Genomic DNA, 24338 nt, shown 5'->3' with positions numbered 1-24338 from the left:
TCCATATGGGACTGTGCTCCATTCCCTGCCTGGTGTGATAGACCCTTCTTTTCAGTTTACCAGACTGAGTTTACCTGGAGCTGTATTTCACTCTGTCACTTTGTGTGTTCTATAGCTCTAAAAAAAATTTTAGAGTCATTTTTTATTGGCATTGGAGGTTATTGGTGATCAGCTCAATTTGTTCCTTCTTTTACTCTGCCATTTTGGCTCCATCCCCTAATTCTCTCCCTTTTCCTCTGTACTTCCTGGTTTCCTTGTCTTCCTTCAAGTCCCATATAAAATCCCACCTTTTACCAGAAGTCTTTTTTTTTACTCCCCTTAATCCAAGTGCATTACCTCTCTTGATTATCTTCTATTTATTACAAAACATGAATTACTTAGGAAAGAATTCCTTATTTGAGAAAAACATTTCTGGGTCAAAGGAAAATCAATATGGCAGAAATCAGGCTTATATCAACATCTTATGCCTTTTTCTAGTATATATTATGATTGATATATGTCCTTAATATTAAAGATCATTGGGCGGCTAGGTGGCACAGTGAGTAAAGCACTGGCCCTGGAATCAGAAGGACCATAATTCAGTTCTGGCCTCAGACACTTAACACACACACACACACACACACACACACACACACACACACACACACAAACTTGCCATGTAACCTTGGGCAAGTTACTTAACTCCAATTTCCCTCCAAAAGGCAAAAAATATATATATATTAAAGATCATTTCATTAAAGAAAAAATAAAGATTAGATGAAAAGCAGATAATATACTGTTCATAGCTGTAGGTTTGATAAGCATTCTTAGCCAAAAAAAAAAGAGGACATTATAGAAAATACAATTTGTAATTTTAACAACATGGAACAGGAAAAAAAAAACCTCATGTAGACATAAACAAATTTAATGCACAGAGGATAAGAAGAAATCAAATGTGAAATATGTTTATCAAATTTCTCTGATTCTGCTTATCTGATATATATATATATAAACTATTAATATAGATATATTTGGTAGTCAAGAAAAATAATGAGCATACATATATTTGCATATCTATGAACATATACATAATATGGTATGTTAATATAACATTCTTTGCTTTTTCTTTTAGTGATAATTTTTCTTCATATCCAAAATATATGAACACTTATAAAAAATAATTACAAACTATTATTGACCACATGAAAGAATTGTCTAAATCACTAATGTAAAAAATGCACATCAAAGCATCCCTGAGTTTTGCCTCACAACATACAATTTGTAATTCTTATAAAACATGTGAATAGATGATGTTGGTGAGGTTGTTGGAAGATCGGTACATTAACAAGTTGTTGATGTAGTAGTGAATCAGTATACCTACTTTTGAAACAATTTAATATTGTGCAAATTGGAATAGAATGTCCATGACTTTTGACCCAGAGATTCTCATTCTAGGTTTAAAAATCAAGAAGGTTGCTGTTAAGATGACAATCCCCATACACTTAAAAATATTTGTAGCAACATTTTATATGGCAGGCGGGTAAGAAAGAATTGGGGGAAAAGGAACTATCCATTTATTGGAGAATGGCTAAAAACATTGTGGTACATGAAAACAATGGAATATTATTATTCTGGAATAAGTGAGAGATAAGATGAATACAGAAAATTATGGGATTATGTGAACTGATTCAGAGTGGTGTGTAGTCAAGATAACTCTTTATAGAAGAATTAAAACAATGCAAATGGAAAGAAAAATCACAAAACAAACAGCAAGTGTTGTAAAATTACAAAGAACAAACATTACTGCAATAAAGACATAAGAAGATACCTTTATTCTACTTTTTTACAAAAGTGGGAGAGGTAAAATGGTCTCATATTTGCACATATTTTCATATTTTTATGTACTGGTCAATTTTTTTCTCTTTACAATATTACATTTTGTATGGGATGGCTCTCTGTGAGGGGAAAGGGAAAGGATGCTAGAGGAAATTTTGGCTCATGAAAAATATTAATAAAGATAATTTAAATAATTGAGTATAAAATATTCAGAAAAGAACAAAAGAAATTTCAATGGGTATCTTTGATAAGTAGGAAAGATTTAGTAATTCTACATTAAATTTGAAATACACTTTAAAAATTAATTGTAGGTAACAGAGATTCAAAATTTCATAAATTAATCTTCTTTTCTATGTAAACATGCTTTTGTTTATTGATTTTTGTCAAGCTAATAAGAAAAAAAAACAAATTCAAAATTCTAGACCATGAATGTAAAAGTAGATTTTGGAACTCAACCATTTTCATGAAGGTGAGGATTCAATTTGCATGTTAATGTGCTTAAGTTGTGTTATTCAAGAAATATTTTCTAGAACATTGTTGTCTGTCTAGCTAAAAAAGGCCATACTGATCACACCTAGAATATCGTGTTCCTATATGGAAAGTCTAAAGAAGGTCACTGACAAACTTGGTTCTGAAGGGCCTGAAAAAGACAAATCATGTGTTAAATGGAGGAGGTAAATGTGAATATTGAGCAGGAGAAAGACAAAACTTAAAGTTGGCATGTTTATGTCTTCTGAGGGAAATTATTGTAGTGGAGATTCTTGGTTAAGCACAGGTTGGATTAAATTGCCTTTCAACTCAAAAATTCTTCATGATTCTTTTGTAGTATTTGGAATGTTTGATACTATCTACAAATATCTATTCAGTGCTTGTTATGTGTAAAAGATTGTAAACTAGTCAGAGAGAGGAGCCTAGTCATGAATTGCAACTTCTGTGTTTAGGGAAGTTTACAATTGAATCAAAGTGAATCAAAACCTACTTTGAGCCATTTCTAAACTTGCCAAAGGACATTAAAACTTCAGAATATGTGTCATAGATTCATTCCTAAGGGGAATACCAACGATTCTGTCATTTGCAAAGCTCCTGGATACTTTTGAGTTCAGATGTCAGGTACCATGATCATGGGCCAGGAATCACATTTTCTCCATTGCCCCTGGAGATGCCATTGGGGGTCATCTTGCTTAATGTCACATAACTGTTTATAAATTATTAGAGATGGGGACAAGTCCAAGACTAGAGTATCTCCTCAATATAATTAGGAATTTAAAAAGTTGTCTAATGGCATAAGTTATATAATTTTTGCATACTTCCAAGGTGAGAAAACTAATCCTACAGGGCCCTGACATTCTGGAAACTGCCCAGTGGTTTAGACTGTAGGGAATCTACCCAGACACTTACTCTCTTTTTGTATTGATTGTCACTCCCTAGATGAACCCATGCACATTGACTTAGAATAAAGAGATTAAAAAGAGGAAAGTTTCAATATTAAGTTGATGTCACATAAATTTTTAAAATAAAATCAAATTTTAGTAAATGTTCTATCTTACCGTATTAGTAAACATTAATTTTAATACTCTGCTTTATAAAACATTTCAAGTCTTGCCATACAGATGTGTGAACTACACTTGTGAAAATTGAATACACATTTTTACTATAAGGAAATACTATGGATACATGTAATTAAAGAATAAAGCTTGGGATATTACTGTTGCATTGGCCTGGAGGGACTTTTTTCCCAGAAATTCAATCACTCATAAACAATTTGCTGTAGCTGTGCCAACGGGGGAAATTCGCTAAAATACAGCTGGTTATGGTTTTGAAAGTTATCCTGAAGCCAAACTGCCAACATTTTGTAAACCTTTCTTTTAGGACAGAGAGTTTTCAGAACACTCTATCTCCAGAAATATGGTGAGTTTCAATACTTAAAGCTAAAAATATTAAATTAGTTATAATGAATTCATATGTGCAGGGCTAGTGCCAAAAGGTGTATTAGAGATCTAACCTTGAAGTTAGAAATATCAGTGTTTAAATTGTTTCTGACATGCTAATTTTGTGACATGGGTCATATCATTCAATTTCACAGTGTCTTATATAGCTCTCTATAAGTTACAGGTAAGTAGATTACATGCATTGGTGCTTGGTCAAGGGATTAATTCATGAGGGTTCCCCATAATCATGGGGAATCTGGACCTTTAAATAAAAGACAGTAAATACTTCTTATGTGGGAGAGGGGAGTAATATACTACCATCTCTTCCCACTTCCCCAGGGAAATTAAATTAGTTTTTCTTTAAAATAATATTGAAAGCATCCTTGAAGTTTGGTTAAATCGGGGGTCTTAGGCTAAAACTATGGATATGACTTCCTGATTAGATTGGCCATGAGGTGATGGGTTCCTCTCTAGAAACTTCACACCATTGACTAATAGCATGAACAAGGCAATGAAGCTGTGTTCAGCTGAAATAATGCATTATCCTTAGTGGACATACATTTTCTGTTCAGGACATCCCTTTGTTGATTGGAACATTATTCTTTCCCTATCACTAAGTCAACTTTTGCCCTTTAACAAAGCTATTAGGACTCTAGTATTTCACATAATTTCAGTTTTCAGCCTAAGAGACCTAGAAATCTTTTTTAGTGAGGCCCAACCTATTTAATTACATCAAGAAACCTTCCATTTGTGACAAAGTTCTTCCACATTTCTAGAAAACAAAATTTGTTTTTTTTTTTTGACTTTTCCAAATATGCCCAAATGTCAACATTCTGGTCCTGTGAAATACTCCAAGTTTGTACTTGCCTCTCCCAATGTCCCCTTCTTTTTGACTTTTCTTCTCTCCTGGTACACTTTTTGCTTTCTCACAATCCTAAGACTGTGTGACTTCATTTTTCTTAACCTCATCAAAATCTGTTCACAGAAGTATACAGTATATATGTTATTTTTTCCATGCCTTGGTATTTTTATAGAGGCCTAAACCAAAGAACTAAATCTCAGACATCATTTATGGGAAGAGGAGGATAACTTTGCTCTTTTATGCAAAAAGCTTCTTAGGTAATCTTGAAATCACATTTAAAAGGCAGTCACACTTTGGATACTTGTTAAAGAGTTAGAGGGAGATACGTTTTAGTGCCTCCTGCTCTTTGACCATATTAATATTTTTATAGGGGTGGCTAGGTGGCACAGTGAAGACAGCACCGGCCCCGAAGTCAGGAGGACCTGAGTTCAAATCTGGCCTCAGACACTTAACCCAAAAACTAGCTGTGTGACCGTGGGCAAGTCACTTAACCCCAATTGCCCTCCAAAAAGCAAAAAAAAATTATAAATCTATGCAAATATGTTTCTATTGCTTTTCTAAGGTAAATCTTGCTTTCAAAGTAAAAATATGCACAATGTGATTTGCAGAGTATAATAACAAAGCATATGCAAGTCAATACAAGAAGAATTTATTATACTTCTATAATATACCAGACACTGTGCCGTTACTAGTGATACCTAGACAAAACAAACAAACAAAAACAATCTTTGCTATAAAGAACAAAGGGAGATGATGCCTTCTCAACCAATTAAAATTATTTTCTTAGAGACAGTTACATGATGTAGTGGATAGAGAATTCAGAAAGACTGTAGTTCAATTTTGCCCTCAGACACATAATGTTTGTCCTTAAGGAAACCACTTAACCACTGCCTGCCTCAGTTTCCTCATCTGTAAAATGGAGTTAAGGAAGGAAGGAAATAAGCATTTAGTCAGGACCTGTCCTTTGCTTCTTTTTGTATCCCCAATGCCCATCACAGTGCCTATACATAATAGGGATTTAGTAAGTGTTTACTGATCGATTATTAGGTGTTTCCTATATGCCAGGCACCATCCTAAGTTACACATATTATCTTATTTGATAACACAAAAATCTCAGGAGGTAAGTGGTATTATTAACTCCATTTTAGAGATGAGGAAACTGAGGCAGGCAGGTATTTTTGTTTTAGAAAGAGATGAAGATGCCTTTAAGAAAAGAATTTTAATTGGTTTAGAAGTTAATCATTCAAACTTAATTAGGATGATTGCTATAATGTTCCTCATTAGCTATTTTTATTTCATCTCCATGGGGTACAGCCTGATCTATACCAACTAGACTCTTAATTTTGCAGATTCCTAAGGGGCCAGAAAAATAAATTATATCTATGGAATTCTGCCTTAGCAGCCAATTAAAAGAGTCATCATAATCAACAGGAAACAAAATATCTGTTCCTGCTCCGAAGTGGCAAGGAATAAAAGGGACCTCCATCAAACATGTTCCCACAGGAGCACTGTGATGAGAAAGTGTTAATAACCTCTTTACCCCAGTTGCTTCCCTGAGGATTTGTTCTGTCTTTATTCTTCATGATTTAACTCAAAGACATTTTGAATCGATCCTGTTTAATTTCCTTTCACATTTGTGCTTGGATGGAGAAATGAAATAATATGTTTGTTCCTCTTACCAATATATAACATATGTAACATATTTTTCTCCTTCCAATTTTGCTGGAAAAATGATTTAATTTTTGCTACATTATTTCTGATGACATGTACTTTATTCTATGTTTGTTGGGTCCATTCTAGTTGATTTTTTTTAAAGAAATAAGAATCTGGGAAAGTCTGTGTTTTCTGCCTTTTCAGAAAATAAACCATAATTATCCTGGCTGGAGATGGGAAGTGGGGAGAGCAGGGGTAACTTTTCTTCTATTGAGCAAGACCTTTGTACTAGTAGATCTGTCCAAACAAAATCTGAGTGGGAAAATCATGACTCCTAGGTAAGTACACAAGACACTGGAATAGCACTTATCATATTAGAGGTTAGAGATCAGAAACCTTCTAAATAGAAAATACCCTTTGGGATATCTGGGGTAAGAGTATAGTACTCATCTCAGTTTGCCACTAATCCCAGAGCTGGTACTGATTACAGGTTACCAACTCACAGGACAGGGAAGGGAGAGAATAAATATTTGAAAGCAAATTCCATGGCAATATTTGTTCTACTGAGGGACAAAGTAGTTAGAATCATTTTTTTATGTTAGAAAAACAGGGCCTGAATCCCGGGGAGTGATAGAGCTAGCTCATGCAGGTCTTGAGAACCTGATTGTTAAATTTTCAGTGTGAGCATTTCCACATCATGAAGCTACAGATCAAGTCTTGGTGATCTGTTTTGTTAATTGTTTGTACTTAAGAAAGCAATGAAGTAACTGTTAACAATGCAGATTAAATAAACTTTTTGTTAAACTTTTACTAGTAACTACAGCTCCAAGTCTACTGTAATACCACTTCAGATTTATTTTTTAGTTGTTATTTTACCTTGGATATGGACGGGGCATCAATATTCCCTTGACCCTTTGTATAATTTTCATAATATTTTTCTTGTTTTCCTGAGACAGATTATTTTTAAATGAGTAATATGACTATGTCTTATGTCAATTATATTACTGACCTATTTTTCTGTCAAGAAAATCTGTATTTTAAGAGTATTTTAAAAAATTGCTAGATGAACTTTAGTGTAGAAATTCATATACAAATAACCTGGGAAAGTATTCTAATTCACTTGAATTAGAGCTCTTCAGATGTCCCTGAAAGTTAAAAATCAACAAAGAGTATCTTCACAATTGATGAAGTGTACTTTAGGAAAGCCAGAAGACTAACTTCTGAGAATTCTGGCATTCCTTGAGAGTTCTTTTCTCTTACTGTTCATATTGCTTCTGGAGATATGGGGATCCCATGGCAGGATGCAAGTTAAGCTCACGGAAAACCCCAAGACAGAGCTAACTTGCTTTTGTTTTGCTGCAAACAGTTTGAAGCTATGAGAGGTTGAATACTCCAGGTCCACAACAAAGAAAGAAGAAAAAAAGAGTTTTGAAGCAGTGGGAAATATGGTAGAATATAAGAAAAATTAGCCAGAGTCAACCCTTTCTGGCTTATCCTTCCTCTGTCTATCTTTTCTTAATTTTCAAGCAAACTCTTTCTTTCTATCTGTGTCTGTCCTTTATCTCTGAAGATTCATATTCATACTCTTCCATTTACTTATATAATTTTAATTGAAATAGGCTCATTCTGTAAAAACAAACAAAAAAACCTGAATTGTTCTTACGTGATTCTTCTATGAAATTGTTTGTATATTTGTATATCTGTGTATGTCCATCTGTTTTTTAAAAAAACTTTGATGTGTCCAATTTATCTAAAAATAAATTTGCATTTATTTATTTTATACTGTATTTTTATACAAAATATGGTTTTGTTAACCTAACAGGCACAGTTATGATTAGTATTAAAGGGTAAAAGAAACTAAAAAAAAGAAAAATGGACAAAAAGAGAAATGTGCCATTGCATGGTATCAATCAAGCTTTTGTTATTTCTCTTCATATTATTCCCATTTTTCTAATATTACTTTTTTCCCCTTTCTTATGGTCATTTCATTCACTCTGCATTAGGGGGAGGGTTAGAGGCTCTATAGGCTGGTGCACATCCAGTTGTCAGTGAAGCTAATGAGGCTGTATGAGAGAAATTTAGAGATCTAAAGGAAAGAATAAAGCCTACCCTTAATTTGGTCTGACATTTCATGTCAGGTAACTATTTGAGAAATCTTATGGAGTGAGTTTCTCTTCTGAGTTGTAAGAATATATTCTATCAAGGTCATTGGAGCAAATCTTAAATCACACCATCATTCTCATTGTTCAGAAAAGCAGTTAAGGAAGGAGAATGTGACCCTAGAAATGGAGGAATTCATGGTAACATTTCCATTGGGCAACTTGGGGCCTCAAAATATTTTGTCCTTTTTTTTCCTTCTTACTGTTTACAGACTGAAAACCAAATTGGAGGAGTTGGAAGGTTGGGAAGCTAGGACCTTAAAAGGTCTCTCAAAACAAAGAGTGACAGAATATTTCTTCACAAAGTGTTATGGTCATTACATAGATGAAAGCTATACATCAGTCTTGCACAACATATGGCCCACAGGTGTCTTGTGCTTGCCAAAGGATTTTGAGCGCCCAGCAAAAATAAATAAATAAATAAATTTTAAGATTGAAACTGTGCATTCCCTTGTTTGTCCCATGACCTGTGTCAACCATCCATCAACAGTCTGTCTCTAGTCTAACCTATCTGAGGCCATAAAAAGTTTAGCTTGTTTTAATCTGGGGCCCTACTTTAACTTCCAAATTGTGCAGGTCAGCTATAAATCATGATCACAGACACAGTACTCATCAGGACTCAGTTAACTCAAGTTCCCACCAGGTGGTGCCAGTGAGCAAGTCAGGCTGAACTATCCCAGGGATGGAGGGGGGGAAGGGGAGTAGGGAGTAACACATCCCTTCTCACTTTGTTGGGGCATGGCTTTCTTTTTAACTGCTCCCATCCAAACTCCAAGGAAATAAAAAAAAAATGGTTGTTGCCAGGGACTTGAAAGGGTAAGTAAGAATTGACAGTGTTTTATCCACTTGCTATCTGGGCTTTATTATCACTTTGTATTTCAGAAGATTAACCCTGGATATGTCTTTTTCACTCTTTAATACACTAATCTCAGTTAAATATGTGGCATGAACACTAGGCAGCTTATGTCGGTAAATCTAAATTGGGGCTATAAAATCTCAAAAATTTAAATTTGCTTCCCTTTGTCATTTAACATTCAATAAGTAGAATTGATCCAGGATCTAGTTTTCCAGCTTTTAGTATAATGTTATGTGAATACCAAAAAAAACCAAACTGTAAACATACACAGTTTAAAGTGATAATAATCTTAAAGGGGCTGGCTGCTCCCCTCAATAAAACTGGGGGAAGTAGAAACAGCATGGCTACTTTTGCCACATTCTCTGGGGAAGGGGTATGTGAAGGCAGAGATAGATGAGGCTGATAAAAGTGAAATGAATCCCCACTTCCAAGAAAATATCTCAAAAGGTAAAGGAGAAGGGGCGCAGGAATCCTCAAGTCAGTCTCGCCAACACATTTTATTCTTACATCTCAGTTGCATGCACAGAAAAAATAGTTATTTCTACTTTTCATGACTCTTTTCCAAGTTTTTACTTTTGCTGAGAAGAAACAAGACTGATGTCTGCAGCTCAACCCGTGGTAAAAAAAAAAAAAATCAGCATAGACATCTGGGCTATGTCCTAGATCCGATGTCTATCATTATTTACCTTTCAAAGTCAAATACCACCTTGTCAAAGGTGTGGGACTGGAACTTGTCATTTTTCCAGAAGCAGTGGGACCCAGAAGCACTCTAGATGAAAATGCCAGAATCTTTGTCCAGTTTCCAGAGTTTCTAGATGTTGAATAATCTCATTGGTACTTGAGATAAACAAGCATTTCTTCATCCCTGGGGCCAGAAAGTTTGCAGTCCCTTGAAAAAAATCCTGAGCATACTTGACATTTGTAAATACACATTGAAACATAAAAAAATAAACAATTGTATTGAACAGAAAAAGGATGATTAGCACATGGTCCCCCATAATCACTTCAAGATACCATTCACAGTGTACATACATTAACTGTACATGCAAGAGACCCAGGACAGTGTAAAAATTAACCTACTAAACGACTTCAGTGACCACAAGTTTGCAACAGATGTAGGATTCAACCTATTAAGCTTTCAAAAAAGAATGCATATTGATTGTGTACAAGCAAGTGAACGCAGCGCCAAAATAAATACAATACTAATATACTTATAACATATATAAGTATTAACATTTCCGCAAATTAACAGCGAAATGATTGATAACTAACCGAACATGAAATTATAACATTTCGATATCGTAGTAGAGAACCCAGGAAACAAACAACAAACCAATAAAATAGAAATGTACTTGGAACAGGCAACAATTAATGTGTAATAACAAACACATCAATGAACACATGACGTAAGTAACCTTCTTTCTGTATTGTCTTTTGGCTACATGTACAACTCATCCCGTGTTGCCTGTGCCATCATGTTAGTCTCGTCACAGGTGGAATAATCGTAGAGTTTTCATCACTTCACTTCTTGATATATACACCTGTATACATGGCCTAACTGTTTGGCCTGCTCACATTATCATCATCAGAAAAACTGAACTGCATTTCTGCCCCTGAACTAAATGAAAGATCCTGTTCTGTGAGATGCACTTATTTGGTAAGAATCATTATAATTGGAATTTTAGTCAGTACATGTATTACCTCTGGATTCAATTCTTTGCCCCATCTGAAATGGATTTCTTCCCATTTTGGTGTAACACCTTTGGGTTTTAATACATTTCATCTGCACTTGAAATATCACTTGTTGAATCATTACTTGAATCAGACAGCCTTGATATCACTTCCAGTTCATCTTTTTCATTAAGAGTCTGTTGAGCTAATTGTCAATTAATCAGTCAGTCACCCATCCTTTATTAAGAACTCACAGCAAGCCAAAAATTGTGCTAAGTGAAAGGGTTATAAAGAAAGGTGAAGAAAGAATCTCTCTACTCAAGGAGCTCACATTCTAATGAAGGAGAGAACATGTGATAAAGTACATGCAAGATATATACAGTGTAAATTGTGAGGTAATTCCAGAAGGAAAGCAGTTGCAGTTATTCAGTAAGTCAATTAATATTTATTAAATATTTGCTGGATTCCAGGTAATGCAAGAAACCTTGGGGATACAAGGACAGGCAAAAAAAAAAAATAAGAAGAAAACATGCAAACAACTCTGCACAAAGAAGATATACATAGGATAAATTGGAAGGGGGTAGTCTTAGAAGGAACCACTAAGATTAAGGAGTGGCTGTCATGAATTATCTTTATAGGTTTTCCACCTACCTCAGAATATATTTTATAAATAGGGAACTTGTTCAATCTCTACACAATTAGGTATGGTATAGTTTTTCAGTTAATTTGCCCCATATGTGTATTCCTTGAATACCAGAATTTCTCAGTATAGCTACATCACCTTGTTGAATGTCTTGACTAAGACACTGGGGAACGTGTTGTTTGTCTTGTCCAAAGTTTTCCTCTTTTTTAGGCTTTGTTTCTACTTCTTAAATTATTTTTAGTTTTCAACATTCACTTCCACAAGATTTTGAGTTCCAACTTTTCTCCCCATCTCTCCTCCTCCACCCCAAGATAATGTACATTATGATTACCTGTTTCCCCAATTTGCCCTCTGTTCTATCATCCCCATCTCCACACCATCTCATCCCCTTTTCTTCCATTTTTCTGTAGGGCAAGATACATTTCAATACCCCATTGCCTGCATATCTTATTACCCACTTGCACATAGAAACAATTTTTAACATTAGTTTTTAAAACCTTGAATTCCACATTCTCTCTCTTCCTCCCTCCCCACCCACTCTCATTGAGAAGACAAGCAATTCAATATAGGTTTTACATGTGCAGTCATACAAAACATTTCCATAACAGTTATATTGTGAAAGATTAACTGTATTTCCCTCAATCCTGTCCCACCCCCCGTGTATTCTATTTTCTCCTTTGGCCCTGATCTTCCTCAAAAGTGTTTGCTTCTGATTAACCCCTGCCCCCATTTGCCCTCTCTTCTGTCATTCCCCATGCTCTTATCCATTTCTCCCCTACTTTCCTGCAGGGTAAGATAGTTTTTCACACCCAATTAAGTGTTTATGTTATTTCCTCCTTAAGCCATATCTGAGGAGAGTAAAGTTCACTCATTCCCTCTTACCTACCCCCTCTTCCTCTCCATTGTAAAATATTTTTATTGCCTTTTTATGTGAGATAATCCACCCCCATTCTACCTCTCCCTTTTGCCTTCTCCCAGTACATTCCTCTCTCACTCCTTAATTTTTTCCCTTCAAATTCAGCTGACCCTAGATTTCTAGCCTATATGTACACATACACACACGTGCATATATATGGATATATGCATATATGCATACAAATATTCATATATACACACATATATAGATGTGTGTGTAAATATTATACATATATATACATACATACATGTGTATACACACAAAAACAGACAAACACACACATATATATTTTTTCTCCAGGTACCCTAAAACTGAGAAAGATATCCTGAGTTATAAATATCATCTTTCCATGTAGGAATGTAAATAGTTCAACTTTAATAAGTCCCTTATGATTCCCCTTTTCTGTTTACCTTTTCATGCTTCTCTTGATATTTGTATATGAAAGTCAAATTTTCTATTCAGCCCTGGTCTTTTTATCAAAAATGCTTGAAAGTCCTCTATTTCATTGAATATCCATTTTCCCCCCAGAAGTATTATATTCAGTTTTGCTGGGTAGGTGATTCTTGGTTTTAATCCTGGCTCCTCTGACCTCTGGATATCATATCTGCAATATCATATTCCAAGCCCTTGCATCCCTTAAGGTAAAAGGTTCTAAGTCTTGTGTTATCTTGATTGTATTTCCACAATACTCGAGCTGTTTCTCTCTGGCTGCTTGCAATATTTTCTCCTTGCCCTGGGAACTCAGGAATTTGACTACAATATTTCCAGGAGTTTTCCTTTTCAGATCTCTTTTATGAGGTGATTGGTATATTCTTTCAATTTTTTAAACCTCTGGTTCTAGAATATCAGGACAGTTTTCCTTGATAATTTCTTGAAAGATAATGTCTAGGCTCTTTTTTTAAATCATGGTTTTCAAGTAGTTCAATAATTTTTAAATTCTCTCTCCTGGATCTATTTTCCAGGTTAGTGGTTTTTCCAATGAGGTATTTTACATTGTCTTCTATTTTTTCATTATTTTGGTTCTGTTTCTTAATTTCTTGATTTCTCATAAGGTCATTAGCTTTCATTTGCTCCATTCTTGTTTTTAAGGAATTATTTTCTTCAGTGTGCTTTTGGATCTCCTTTTGCCTTTGCTCAATTCTGCTTTCATCATTGCTTTTTTTGGAGCTCTTATGAGGTTTGGATTACTCTATTTTAAGGTGTTATTTTCTTAGTTATTTTGGGGTCTCTTTTCACAAGCTATTGACTTGTTTCATGATTTTCTTGCATTGCTCTCATTTGTCTTCCCAATTTTTCCTCTACTTCTCTTGCTTGATTTTCAAAATCCCTTTTGAATTCTTCCATGGCCTATGACCAAGTCATATTTTTCTTGGAGGCTTTTGATGTAAGAACTCTTACTTTGTTGTCTTCTTCTGGTTGTATATTTTGATCTTCTTTGTCACTAAAGTAAGATTCTATAGTCTGAATTTTTATGCTATTTGCTCATCTTCCCAGCCAAATACTATACTTTTTAACTCTTTTTCAAGGTAGAACTATGTTTCCAGTGCGGTGGTGGTGGGAGTGGGAGTGGGGGTGGGCATACTATCTCGGGCTTCGGGGTTTTTGTATAAACTGTTCAATCCTACTCCATTTATGGGTCCAGAGCTCTAAAAGCAGCCACTGATGCTGTTGCTGCTGCTGCTATCACCACTTCCAATGCTATGTGGCCGGATCCCATCCAGACCATGTTTCTCTTTCACCCACATCCCACAGAGTTTTACGACTAACCTTCTATGCTGTCTTTGGTGTTTGTGGGCTAAGAAGTCTGGAAACTGTCACAGCTATTAGTGTTTCAGTCCTCTCAGGCCTGTGCTCCACTCCCAGCATAGTGTGATCGACCCCTCCTGTCCACCATGCAGGTTGTGTTGGACTAGAGATTTGTTTCACTCTGTCATTTGGTGTGTTCAATTGCTCTAGAATTTGTTTAGAGTCATTTTTATGGGTATTTGGAAGGGTTTGGGGGAGAGCTCAAGCAAGTCTCTGCTTTTCCTCCACCATCTTGGCTCTGCCCCCTTTACAAGTGCTATATTTTTATACATGTAGTCCCTTTCTCCCTTTTTATAATCTCTTTGGGATACAAACCTAGTAGTGGTATTGCTGGATCAAAGGATATACAATTTTAGTATAATTATTTAAAAATTGGATAATAAACACTAAATCATAGATCAAACTCAACTAATAAGTGATCAAAGTTTATAAAGAGGGAGGTTTTGTTTGGTTATTGTTGTCATTGTTTCTTTGCTTTGTCTTTGAAACTGGGTCTCACAATATTGCCAGAGCTGGAAGAGCAGCAAAGATTTATGGTCTGATACAAATGCTTTTCCATAGACAATCTGATAGTCCTCAAAACCCAGGGGTTCACCATGTTGGGTATGGACTTGCTGTGGATGCCCAATAAATATATTCTATCCCTCGAACAGTTAAGAATTTCATTCCCCATAAATAGCAGATTATAGGCATGAACCACCAGCCTCCACATATAGAAAGTTGTTTTATTTTTTGAGGAAAAATATCAGGCTATTAAACATGCAAAAAATTTCTCCACATTACTAATAATCAGAAAAAAAATAAAAACAAAACGATTGTCTTTCTACCTCATACCAATCACATTTTAAAAGTTGATGTAAATGGAAAAGTAGAACATTAATGCATTATAAGTGGAGCTGTGAATTCAACCAGACATTCTTGAAAGCAATTTTGCATCCCTGAAGACATCAAAAAAAGAAGAAAATAACTCATATGTACAAAAATATTTATAGGAACTCTCTTTGTAAGGGTGAAAGAAAAAACCTAAAATGAATGGAATAATATATTCAAAATAGCAAAAAAAAATTGAATTAGACCTGAAGATGACATATCCTGCAAAATTGAGCCTAACAATATACAAAAAGAAGATGAATTCTCAGTAAAAGACTTATTTGAAGCTTTTCTTTTTAATTAATTATTTATATATTTCTAGTTTTCAACATTAATTTCCAAAGATTTTGAGTTCCAAATTTTCTCCCCATCTCTCTCCTCCCTCCATACAATATGGCATGCATTTTGATTGGCCTTTTCTCCAATCTGCACTGCCTTCTATCACCTCCTCCCCCACCCCCTTATCCCCTTCCTTTCTATTTGCCTGTAGGGCAATATAGATTTCTAAATCCCATTGACTATATATCTTATTTCCCAGTTGCATTAAAAATAAATTTTAACATTTGTTTTTAAAACTTTGAGTCTCAAATTCTCTCCCTTCTTCTTACTGCACATACCCTCATTGAGAAGGAAGCAGTTCAATATAGGTTATATATGTGTAGTTGTGCAAAAACACTTCCATAATGGTTATGTTGTGGGACTAACTACATTTCCCTTCATCCTATCCAGCCACCCCTTCTTATTCTATTTTCTCCTTTAACATTGTCCCTTTTCAAAAGTGTTTGTTTTTGACTACTGCCTCCCTCAAGCTGCCGTCCCTTGTATCACCTCCTGCCCACCCCCCCCATCCCTTTTCCCCTTACTTTCCTGAAGGCAAAGATACCCAATTGGATATATGTTTTCCCCTCCTTAAGCCAAATTCAATGAGAGTAAGGTTCACTCATTTCCCTCTCACCTTCCCCCTCTTCCCCTCCATAGTGAAACCTTTTTACTTGTCTCTTTTATGTGAGATAATTTACCCAAACTCTCTCTCCCTTTCTCCTTCTCCCAATATATTTCTCTCTCACCCCTTAATTTTATTTTTTAACTATCATCCTTTTATATTCAGCTCACCCTGTGCCATCTATCTATCTATCTATCTATCTATCTATCTATCTATCTATCTATCTATCTATCTATCTATCTATCATCTGTAAATATTATATATATATACATACACATGTGTATATGTATAAATATGTAGTGTAACATGTGTGTGTTTTCTCCATTTACCCTGATACTGAGAAAGGTCTCATGAGTTACAAATATCATCTTTCCATGGAGAATGTAAAAAGTTCAACTTTAATATGATTTCTCTGTCCTGTTGACCTTTTCATGCTTCTCTTGATACTTGCATTTGAAATTCAAATTTTCTATTCTGCTCTTGTCTTTTCATCAAATGTAGCAGCAAGTACCCTAGTTTATTCAGGGTGGCTGCCAACACAGGTTCTTATATCTGCTTTTCTAAAGTCAAGCAACTCAAAATAGGCTGACAATCTTGCTTTGCTCAAACATATTTCATTTACCTAGTTCAGGGGGAAAAGGTCAGCACCCCAAACTTTAGAGAATACAAACTAGTTACAAGCAGACAACAAATACAGAGAAACATCGTCAGACAGGCTTCCAACTGTCTGACCATTTCATCCATACCTAGTCAGTTACTAGAAAGGGAAGCACCAACATCTGGGTTTTCAAAGCCAGGGAGTTCAGTGGCTGCCCAGAGTCTTGTCTGGTCAAATTACATAACTCTTCTCAAAGTTAACTCCAAAACAAAATCTCACATCAGGGTATATTTAGCCTTCTCCTGTCTCAGAGAATGTCACAACCCTCTTGACCCACTGACCAATCAAAAAGCAACCAGATGTGGGCATTCCTGAAAAACAAGCCTCCTGCCATAGGCTCCATGTGACCACATTCAGCCTATTAGGAGGCAGAGTATATTTTCAAATCAAAGAAGTTTCTGAGAGTCACTTAAGCCTATCAAAGGGCCTAGGGGCAGGGGAGATCTTATATTCTCATTCCCATAATGCCAATAAGGCTTCAAAGCACTCTATTTCATTGAATATCCTTTTTTCCCCCTGAAGTATTATGTTCAATTTTGCTTAGGAGGTGATTTTTGGTGTTAACCCAACTCTTCTAAAATATAGATTATCATATTCCAAGCCCTTAGATCCCTTAATGTAGAAGCTGATAGGTCTTATGTTATCTTGATTGTGTTTCCACAGTACTTGAACTGTTTCTTTCTTTCTGCCTGCCTGCAATGTTGTCTCCTTGATCTGGGAACTTTGCAATTTTGCTACAATATTGCTATGAGTTTTCCTTTTCACATCTCTTTCAAGAGGTGATGGATATATTCTTTCAATTTCTATTTCACACTCTGGTTCTAGAATATCAGGGCAGTTTTCCTTGACAATTTTTTGAAAGATGATATCTAGGCTCTTTTTTTGATCATGGCACTCAGGTAGTCCAATAATTTTTAAAAATATCTCTCCTGGATCTATTTTCTCTGTCAGTGGTTTTTCCAATGTGTTATTTCACCCTTATACTTTTTCATTCTTTTGGTTCTGTTTTATAATTTCTTGATTTCTCTTAAAGTCATTAGCTTCCATTTGCTCCATTCTAATTTTTAAGGGATTATTTTTTTTCAGTGAGCTTTTGGACCTCCTTTTACATTTGACCAACTTAATTTTTAAGTTATTCTTCTCTTCTTTGGCTTTTTGGACTTACTTTGCCACTTGAGTTTGTCTACTTTTTAAGGTGTTATTTTCTTCAGAACTTTTTTGGGTCTCCTAAAGGAGATGATAAGTCAACAAGCTGTTGACTTGTTTTTCATGATTGTCTTGCATCACTCTCATTTGTCTTCCCAATTTTCCTTCGACTTCTCTTACATGATTTTCAAAAGCCTTTTTAAAGTCTTCCATGGCCTATGGTCAGTTCTTATTTTTCTTGGAGGTTTTGGATGTAGGAGCTTTGATTTTATTGTCTTCTTCTTGTTGTATGTTTTGATCTTCTTTGTAACCTAAGTAAGATTCTGTAGTCTGTTTTGCTCTCTTTTCTCATCTTCCCAGTCAAATACTTGACCTTCTAACTTTTTATTAAGATAGGACTCTGCTTCCAGTGGGAGTGATGGGAGTGGGGGTGGGTGTACTTCATGGATTTTGCATAAACTGCTCGATCCCCCACCATCTGTGGACCCAGACTGCAGGTGCTGTTGCTACTGTTGCCAATGCCACCAACTCTACCACCCTAGGGATGGGGTCAGTTTGTGCTTCTCTTTTACCCATGTCTCACAGGGTTACCCCATTGACCTTCCACACTCTCCTTGGTTTTTGTGGGTTGAGAAGTCTGGAAACCATTACAACTTCCAGAAATTCAGTCCTCTGAGGCCTGCTCCAACTCCATCTGTCCTGACATGGCCTATGCTGGACTGCACTTTGCTCCCAGCTTGGTCTGATATACTTTTCCTGCTGATCTTCCATGCTGTCTTGGACTGGAGATATGTTACACTCAGTCATTATTTTTTTTTTGCTTTTTGGAGGGGTGAAGGCTGGGCAATTGGGTTTAAGTGACTTGCCCAGGGTCACAGGGCTAATAAGTATTAAGTGTTTATTGTCAGATTTGAACTCAGGTCCTCCTGACTCCAGAGCAGTGCTCTATTCATTGTGCCACCTAGCTGCCCCTATACTCAATCATTTCTAAACCCTATTGCCTGTATATCTTTTTCTCAGTTGCATGTAACAATAATTTTTTAAAAATTGTTTTAAAAACTTTGAGTTCCAAATTCTGTCCCCTCTTCTCACCACACCCACTCTCATTGAGAAGGGAAGCAGCCCTAGAATTTGTTTTCAGAGTCATTTTTTTACAGATATTTGGAGGGGTTTGGGGGAGATCTCAAATAATTCCCTTCTTTTGCTTTTTGGGTTTTTTACGTTTTGGCTTTATTCCCCTGAAGCAGTTCTATAAGGAAAAGTAGAACTGAATAAATTATTTGCTTTTCAAACATCCTGGACAACAAGAACATGCAACAAAGGTAAATAAATACAATGACCAAGTAACTCAATAAAGTATCCCTCAGAAACAAAAAGGACAAAAATCCCTAAAAAGATAAAAAAAGCCCTATGACATTAATGATGAAGTAACAACCACAAAATAACAACAGAAAGAACATTAAGATGTTTTTCTTAAAGTACAATGGAAGACAATGGTGAAAGTGGAAATTAAATAGAAAATGTGTTGATTTATGAATAGTGTAGAAACATCATGGACCACAGATCACAACATCCTACCTTCAGGTGACAATCATTGTTTTTCAATAGTCTCAATAGGAGAAAGTGATGGTGAATTAAACAGAAGATGGGGGTAAGAAAACAATTGATAGAGTGAAATATGTGAAGAACTCTAATCAACTCAATGGTTAGCAGTGAAGGAAAATAAATTTTGTGGTCTCAGGAATAAGTCTAACAAGAAAATGGGTGAAAAAGCAAAGGGAGGAATTGAAATAAGGAGCGGGAAGGAGGGAGAGCTATCAGTGGCAGTTGGAAAGTGCATTGAAGAATATTCATTTAGGGAAAGAGAGGCTCCCAAATAATGCTGGTTTGCCTACTTACTGATGGCAAGTAAATGATAAGAGAGGTTTATGTAACTGGATTTTAGCAGGCAATGGTCCAACTACAGAGGATACCCTAGGGAACTGGGTTCCTAGAAAGTTCTCCAAGGTTTCTATGTTCTAGACTGCATGGTTGACATGTGGGGGAGGCTTAAGGAATGGAAAGGAGAAGACTTTCAAATACATTGACTTGATGGTAGTGACCATGGGGCTGACCAAGTGGTCTGCAGATAATAGGGCTGGACCACCAAAGTCTTTTTCCTTTGTGGTGAAGACCAATGGGAAATGTATCTCAGTATATACAGTCATTTGTGGGCATGTAATAGTTCAAATCCCTGTGAATTGGGAAAACTCTTTTCCTCTGAGGTGATTCAGACAATTCCTTCCCAGAAACTAGTTAGAGAATCAAGGGGTTGCTTTCTTTGGAGGTTCTTTGATTTCTAACAATATGAAGGAAGTGAAACTTTCATTTTGTGACAATAATGCATGCACATTTAATTGGAAAAAAATGTGGATCTCCTAGTTGCCTTGCTGTTAATTCCTAGTTCTTGGTGGAGGGGAAGAGTTCTTATTTAAGTCACCTGATAGAAGAATATAACACCTTCACAAAGACTTCTAATGGGGAAAATATTTTCTATCATTCTCCCGGTGTCTCTCAGGCAGGTAGGTGAATCAGGAAATACTGAGTAGATTATTGTATTTGCTTTCCCTCGGGATTCACTTAGGTCCCAGGATAGATGGAATTTAAGAAGCTTATTAAGTTCTATCATATCAGATGATGTGGATATGTGATGAAGAATTATTGATTGTGTCACAAATGTTATAATTTGTGCTGTGATCATGATATTCTTGGTAATGTCCACACTCATCATCACTCCCTTAAATTAGGAAACCCACAATGGAATTTAAACATTTGGAACCAATGACCAAATTATCAAGATATGAAACCCTTCCTTCTGAAGGAGAAAAGAAAGGTTAGATTTTAGTTCTCTGTCATATATTTTACTTATATTTCTTTATGTTTTCTCCACAAAACTGTGAATTTTCTTTGCTACTGTTGTTTTGTATTGTTTCTCCCTTTTTAAAATTTTTCTCCTTAGTACTGCCATACCAGACATATTGCAGAGTAAAAGTTCAAAAACATTTAAGTGGTGAAAGGTCCTCTCGATTATCTTCAGGACTTTGTCATCCTAAGGTGGTATGTGAAGGAATTTATGAAGGCAATTAGAGGATGTAGCTGACAGTGAGTGAATCCTCACTCCCAACCAAAACACACTGGGGATGGGGAAGAATCTTCAAGTGAAACCCAACAATTAACCCTAGTCCTGCAGGACACGTGGGCAGTGGAAGATTTTGCAATGGCTGTCTCTGGCTCACATGACTCCTCTCTGAGTTCTCTGTCACTGAGAAGAGGCGCACCTTATAAATCAATTCATCTAACCAAGTTCAGTATAGGAACACTGGCTATGAGGCTGGTTTGGCTTCAGTGTTTCCATTATTCTTCCATTCAAGGTCAAATCTCTGCTCATCCTCTCAACAGTGTTGAACTGGAACTTGTCATTCTTCTTGAACTAGTGAAAGTGCTCTCTGTCCAATTCCCAGACGTGCAACATTCTTTCTAGTCTCTGAGAGGAGTGATACAGGTGCATTTCTGAGTTAATATCTTTATCTCTGGAAGGTAACTGGCATTATTGTGAAGATGATGTATTTTGCTGAAGACAGCTCCTGCTGTCAGAAGATATTACAGGTACAAAGTAGACAGCTCCCTGCACAGAAATGTCCAAGCTTGGGAAATCATCCAAACATGTCTGGCTTTCAGGACTGCCAAGTATCCCTGGTATTCTTCATGGGTAAAGGACTATCTGTTTAGTAAGAGCGTCCTACAATGGTCAGCAAACAGTGAAGCCCAGTCCTTCACAGCAGTAAAAAGTTATGCTGACTTTTGGAAATTGAAGTTTTACAGCTAGATCACAATTAGGAGATTATATTATTGTGCTTGACTCAGACACAAAGCAGTTTCCAAACCAATTTGCAATGAATATACTCACTTTAATAATCCATGTGTGAATTTCAGAGAGGATACTTTAGGATTATAATTGTAGTCCCATTTATTCCTTAGTATTGAGAAATATTTAATGATTTTTTCTGACTAATTCAGAAATAATTTTTGATTCAGATTTTAAATGTTTCCATTTATTTAGTAACCAAATTTTTTGATTCATAATTTGTTCTGTTCAGAAAAAAATATTCATCATCTTCTGGTCATCAATGTTTATTATATTCTCCAAATTTAGCTAGGTTGGGTCTTGAATGAGATATAGTCTGTCTAATATACCCCAAACCAGAAACCTGCTCAGATTTTGAGGAAATACCAAAGCTTCTGTACAATTGTTACAGTTTTGAAAAACTCAGGGTGGCCTCCTCAGCAGGGTGAAACATTGGGCAAGAACTATGCTAGAGGAATGCAAGAACAAAATCAAAGAAAAGTTCCTGCAGAGCAAAAGGTCTTCAACTGACATTGAAACGACCTCCATAATCAGAGAGAGAAATAATTTTATTAAAAATGATGATGGTAACAATTCAGATAAAACTGACATCATGGCCAATGTTGAAGTCATTAATACAGGTCGGTGTGCAATTTAGAGTGTATCATGTTTGTATAGATGTATTATTTGTAATGAATCAAGGCAGAGAGGCAAGGTTAAGACTAATGTTTTCACCTTTGTCTGAACTTCAGCTTAATCTTCAATTTTAAAAGAGAGAGCAACAACCAGGTATGATACAATGTTATTCATCTGGCATCAGGAAAGTATGGGGGAAAGTTCAAAGTCTAAAAGTTGTGGTTTCAAGCATTTGTTGCATTGCATCACTGATATGCACAAGAAAATGTGTTCTGGGACACAAAGATCTGAATACTGGTTATAGCATGATCATGTGTAGGTAACTATTTTTCATCCTTTTTAGTCACAGTGTAATATAATAGGAGAGAGAAGAGTAGGAAAGGTAGATGTTGTACCTTAAGGTAATAGAAAATTTGGGGACACAAAATTCCCAAGATAGTGGGAAGGGCTAGGATGATCTTTTTCAATGATATTGCTCTGGAACAAATTTGCATCCCCATCTTATTTCACAGAATCTTAGATATCATGTGATCTAAGCCCCAAATTTTACATATAAGGAAACTGTGGTTAAGAAGGGTTAAATGATAGAGCCAGGATCTGAAGCCAAGATGTGTTAAATTTAGTGGAAATTATTTCTACAATATCATACAAAAGATATTGGAATAGGAAGAAGAAAACTTCAAGAAAAAATACAGGATTTTTTCTGCTTCTAAATCTCTTTTCCCTCTCCCATCTCTGCCTGTCCCTCCAACCCAGGTTCCAAACCGAAATCTATTCTCTCTAAAGTTTTTGAGAAAAATGATTCATTAATATAAGATCCATGTCCCCCTAGATATGTACATATTGTCTCTCCTAATATAGTGCAAATTCCTTGAATTTAAGGATTTTGTCTTTGCATCCTTGGTGCCCAGCATATAATTTGTATTTAATAAATTCTTGTTGACTGTCTGCTTCTAATTTAATTGCAAATTTGTCCAATTTGAACAGCTACTGACAATCCATACTACTGAGAAATCCCATCTCCAATCTGACACAGTCTTACTCATAAAGTATTGATATAATGGAGTCTGTTCTTCAATGAAACAGACAAACATGCTTAATTATGCAGTTAACTGTATACTTTGCTATGCAGTTCTTTTACTTGACATAAATTGCTAAGCAAATAAAGAGTACATAATTATAAGCTAATAATTAATAATTTATTATCTAGCAAGAAGGTGAGAATCAAGTCTCCAGATATAGGACTGATCAAATCTCAGAAGTTTTATGAAACTGAATTTTTATAGTCTTTCCTGGCTGCTTTCTCTGTGAGTGGTCATAGTAGGAAATGTAACACCCCATAGTTTTCTATAGAATGTTTGATGAATTTCCAATAGGACCAGTCTCATCTAGATGAATATAGACAGACTATGGACTCATTATCTTGACTCAATTTAAGACATGCAGTTGGCATCCTGGTGTAAACTGGAAGTCATGAAAGTCAGTGATTTTCCTGTCATTAGACTGACACAGAGCTTCTGATTGCTTCTAGCCTGAACTAGCTGATTGGAGAAGAGAGTGGATAAGAAGTAATGCAGTTAATATTGTCCTACCATCCTTTCTTGTTCTTCACAGGTAGGACAGCCCTCTCTGTCACTCCATCACTTCTCTTGCTGGTACCAAAGACCCACACACATATGCACCCACCCCTCCAGATAACCCCCCACAGGGGAAAACATACATTGTATTCTGTAATTTCTATTTTCTTAACAACTATATTATTATTTTGTATTTCTCATCTCTTCCCACTTCCACATGTCCTTATTCACTGGATAATTAGCCATTATTTAATTTCAGTTTTGCAACATTGGAGAATAAGGATGCTTCTTGAAAAAATGTGGCATCATATTAACT

The 24338-nt window shown here is 35.7% G+C and overlaps 1 long non-coding RNA gene across 1 annotated transcript; it reads left to right on the top strand.

Moving 5' to 3' along the window:
• Positions 1-3621: 3621 nt before the first annotated feature.
• LOC138160969 (uncharacterized) lies at positions 3622-8818 on the top strand. Its single transcript, XR_011168225.1, has 3 exons — positions 3622-3723; positions 6463-6596; positions 8630-8818. It is a non-coding gene; the product is annotated as an uncharacterized lncRNA (long non-coding RNA).
• Positions 8819-24338: the final 15520 nt, after the last annotated feature.

This window comes from Petaurus breviceps, unplaced genomic scaffold (assembly GCF_028583685.1).
Source record: "Petaurus breviceps papuanus isolate PSGF00001 unplaced genomic scaffold, PetGlider_PUasm1.0 183, whole genome shotgun sequence".
NCBI classification, from domain to species: Eukaryota; Metazoa; Chordata; class Mammalia; order Diprotodontia; family Petauridae; genus Petaurus; species Petaurus breviceps.
This window is presented reverse-complemented; position numbering and strand designations above follow the sequence as displayed.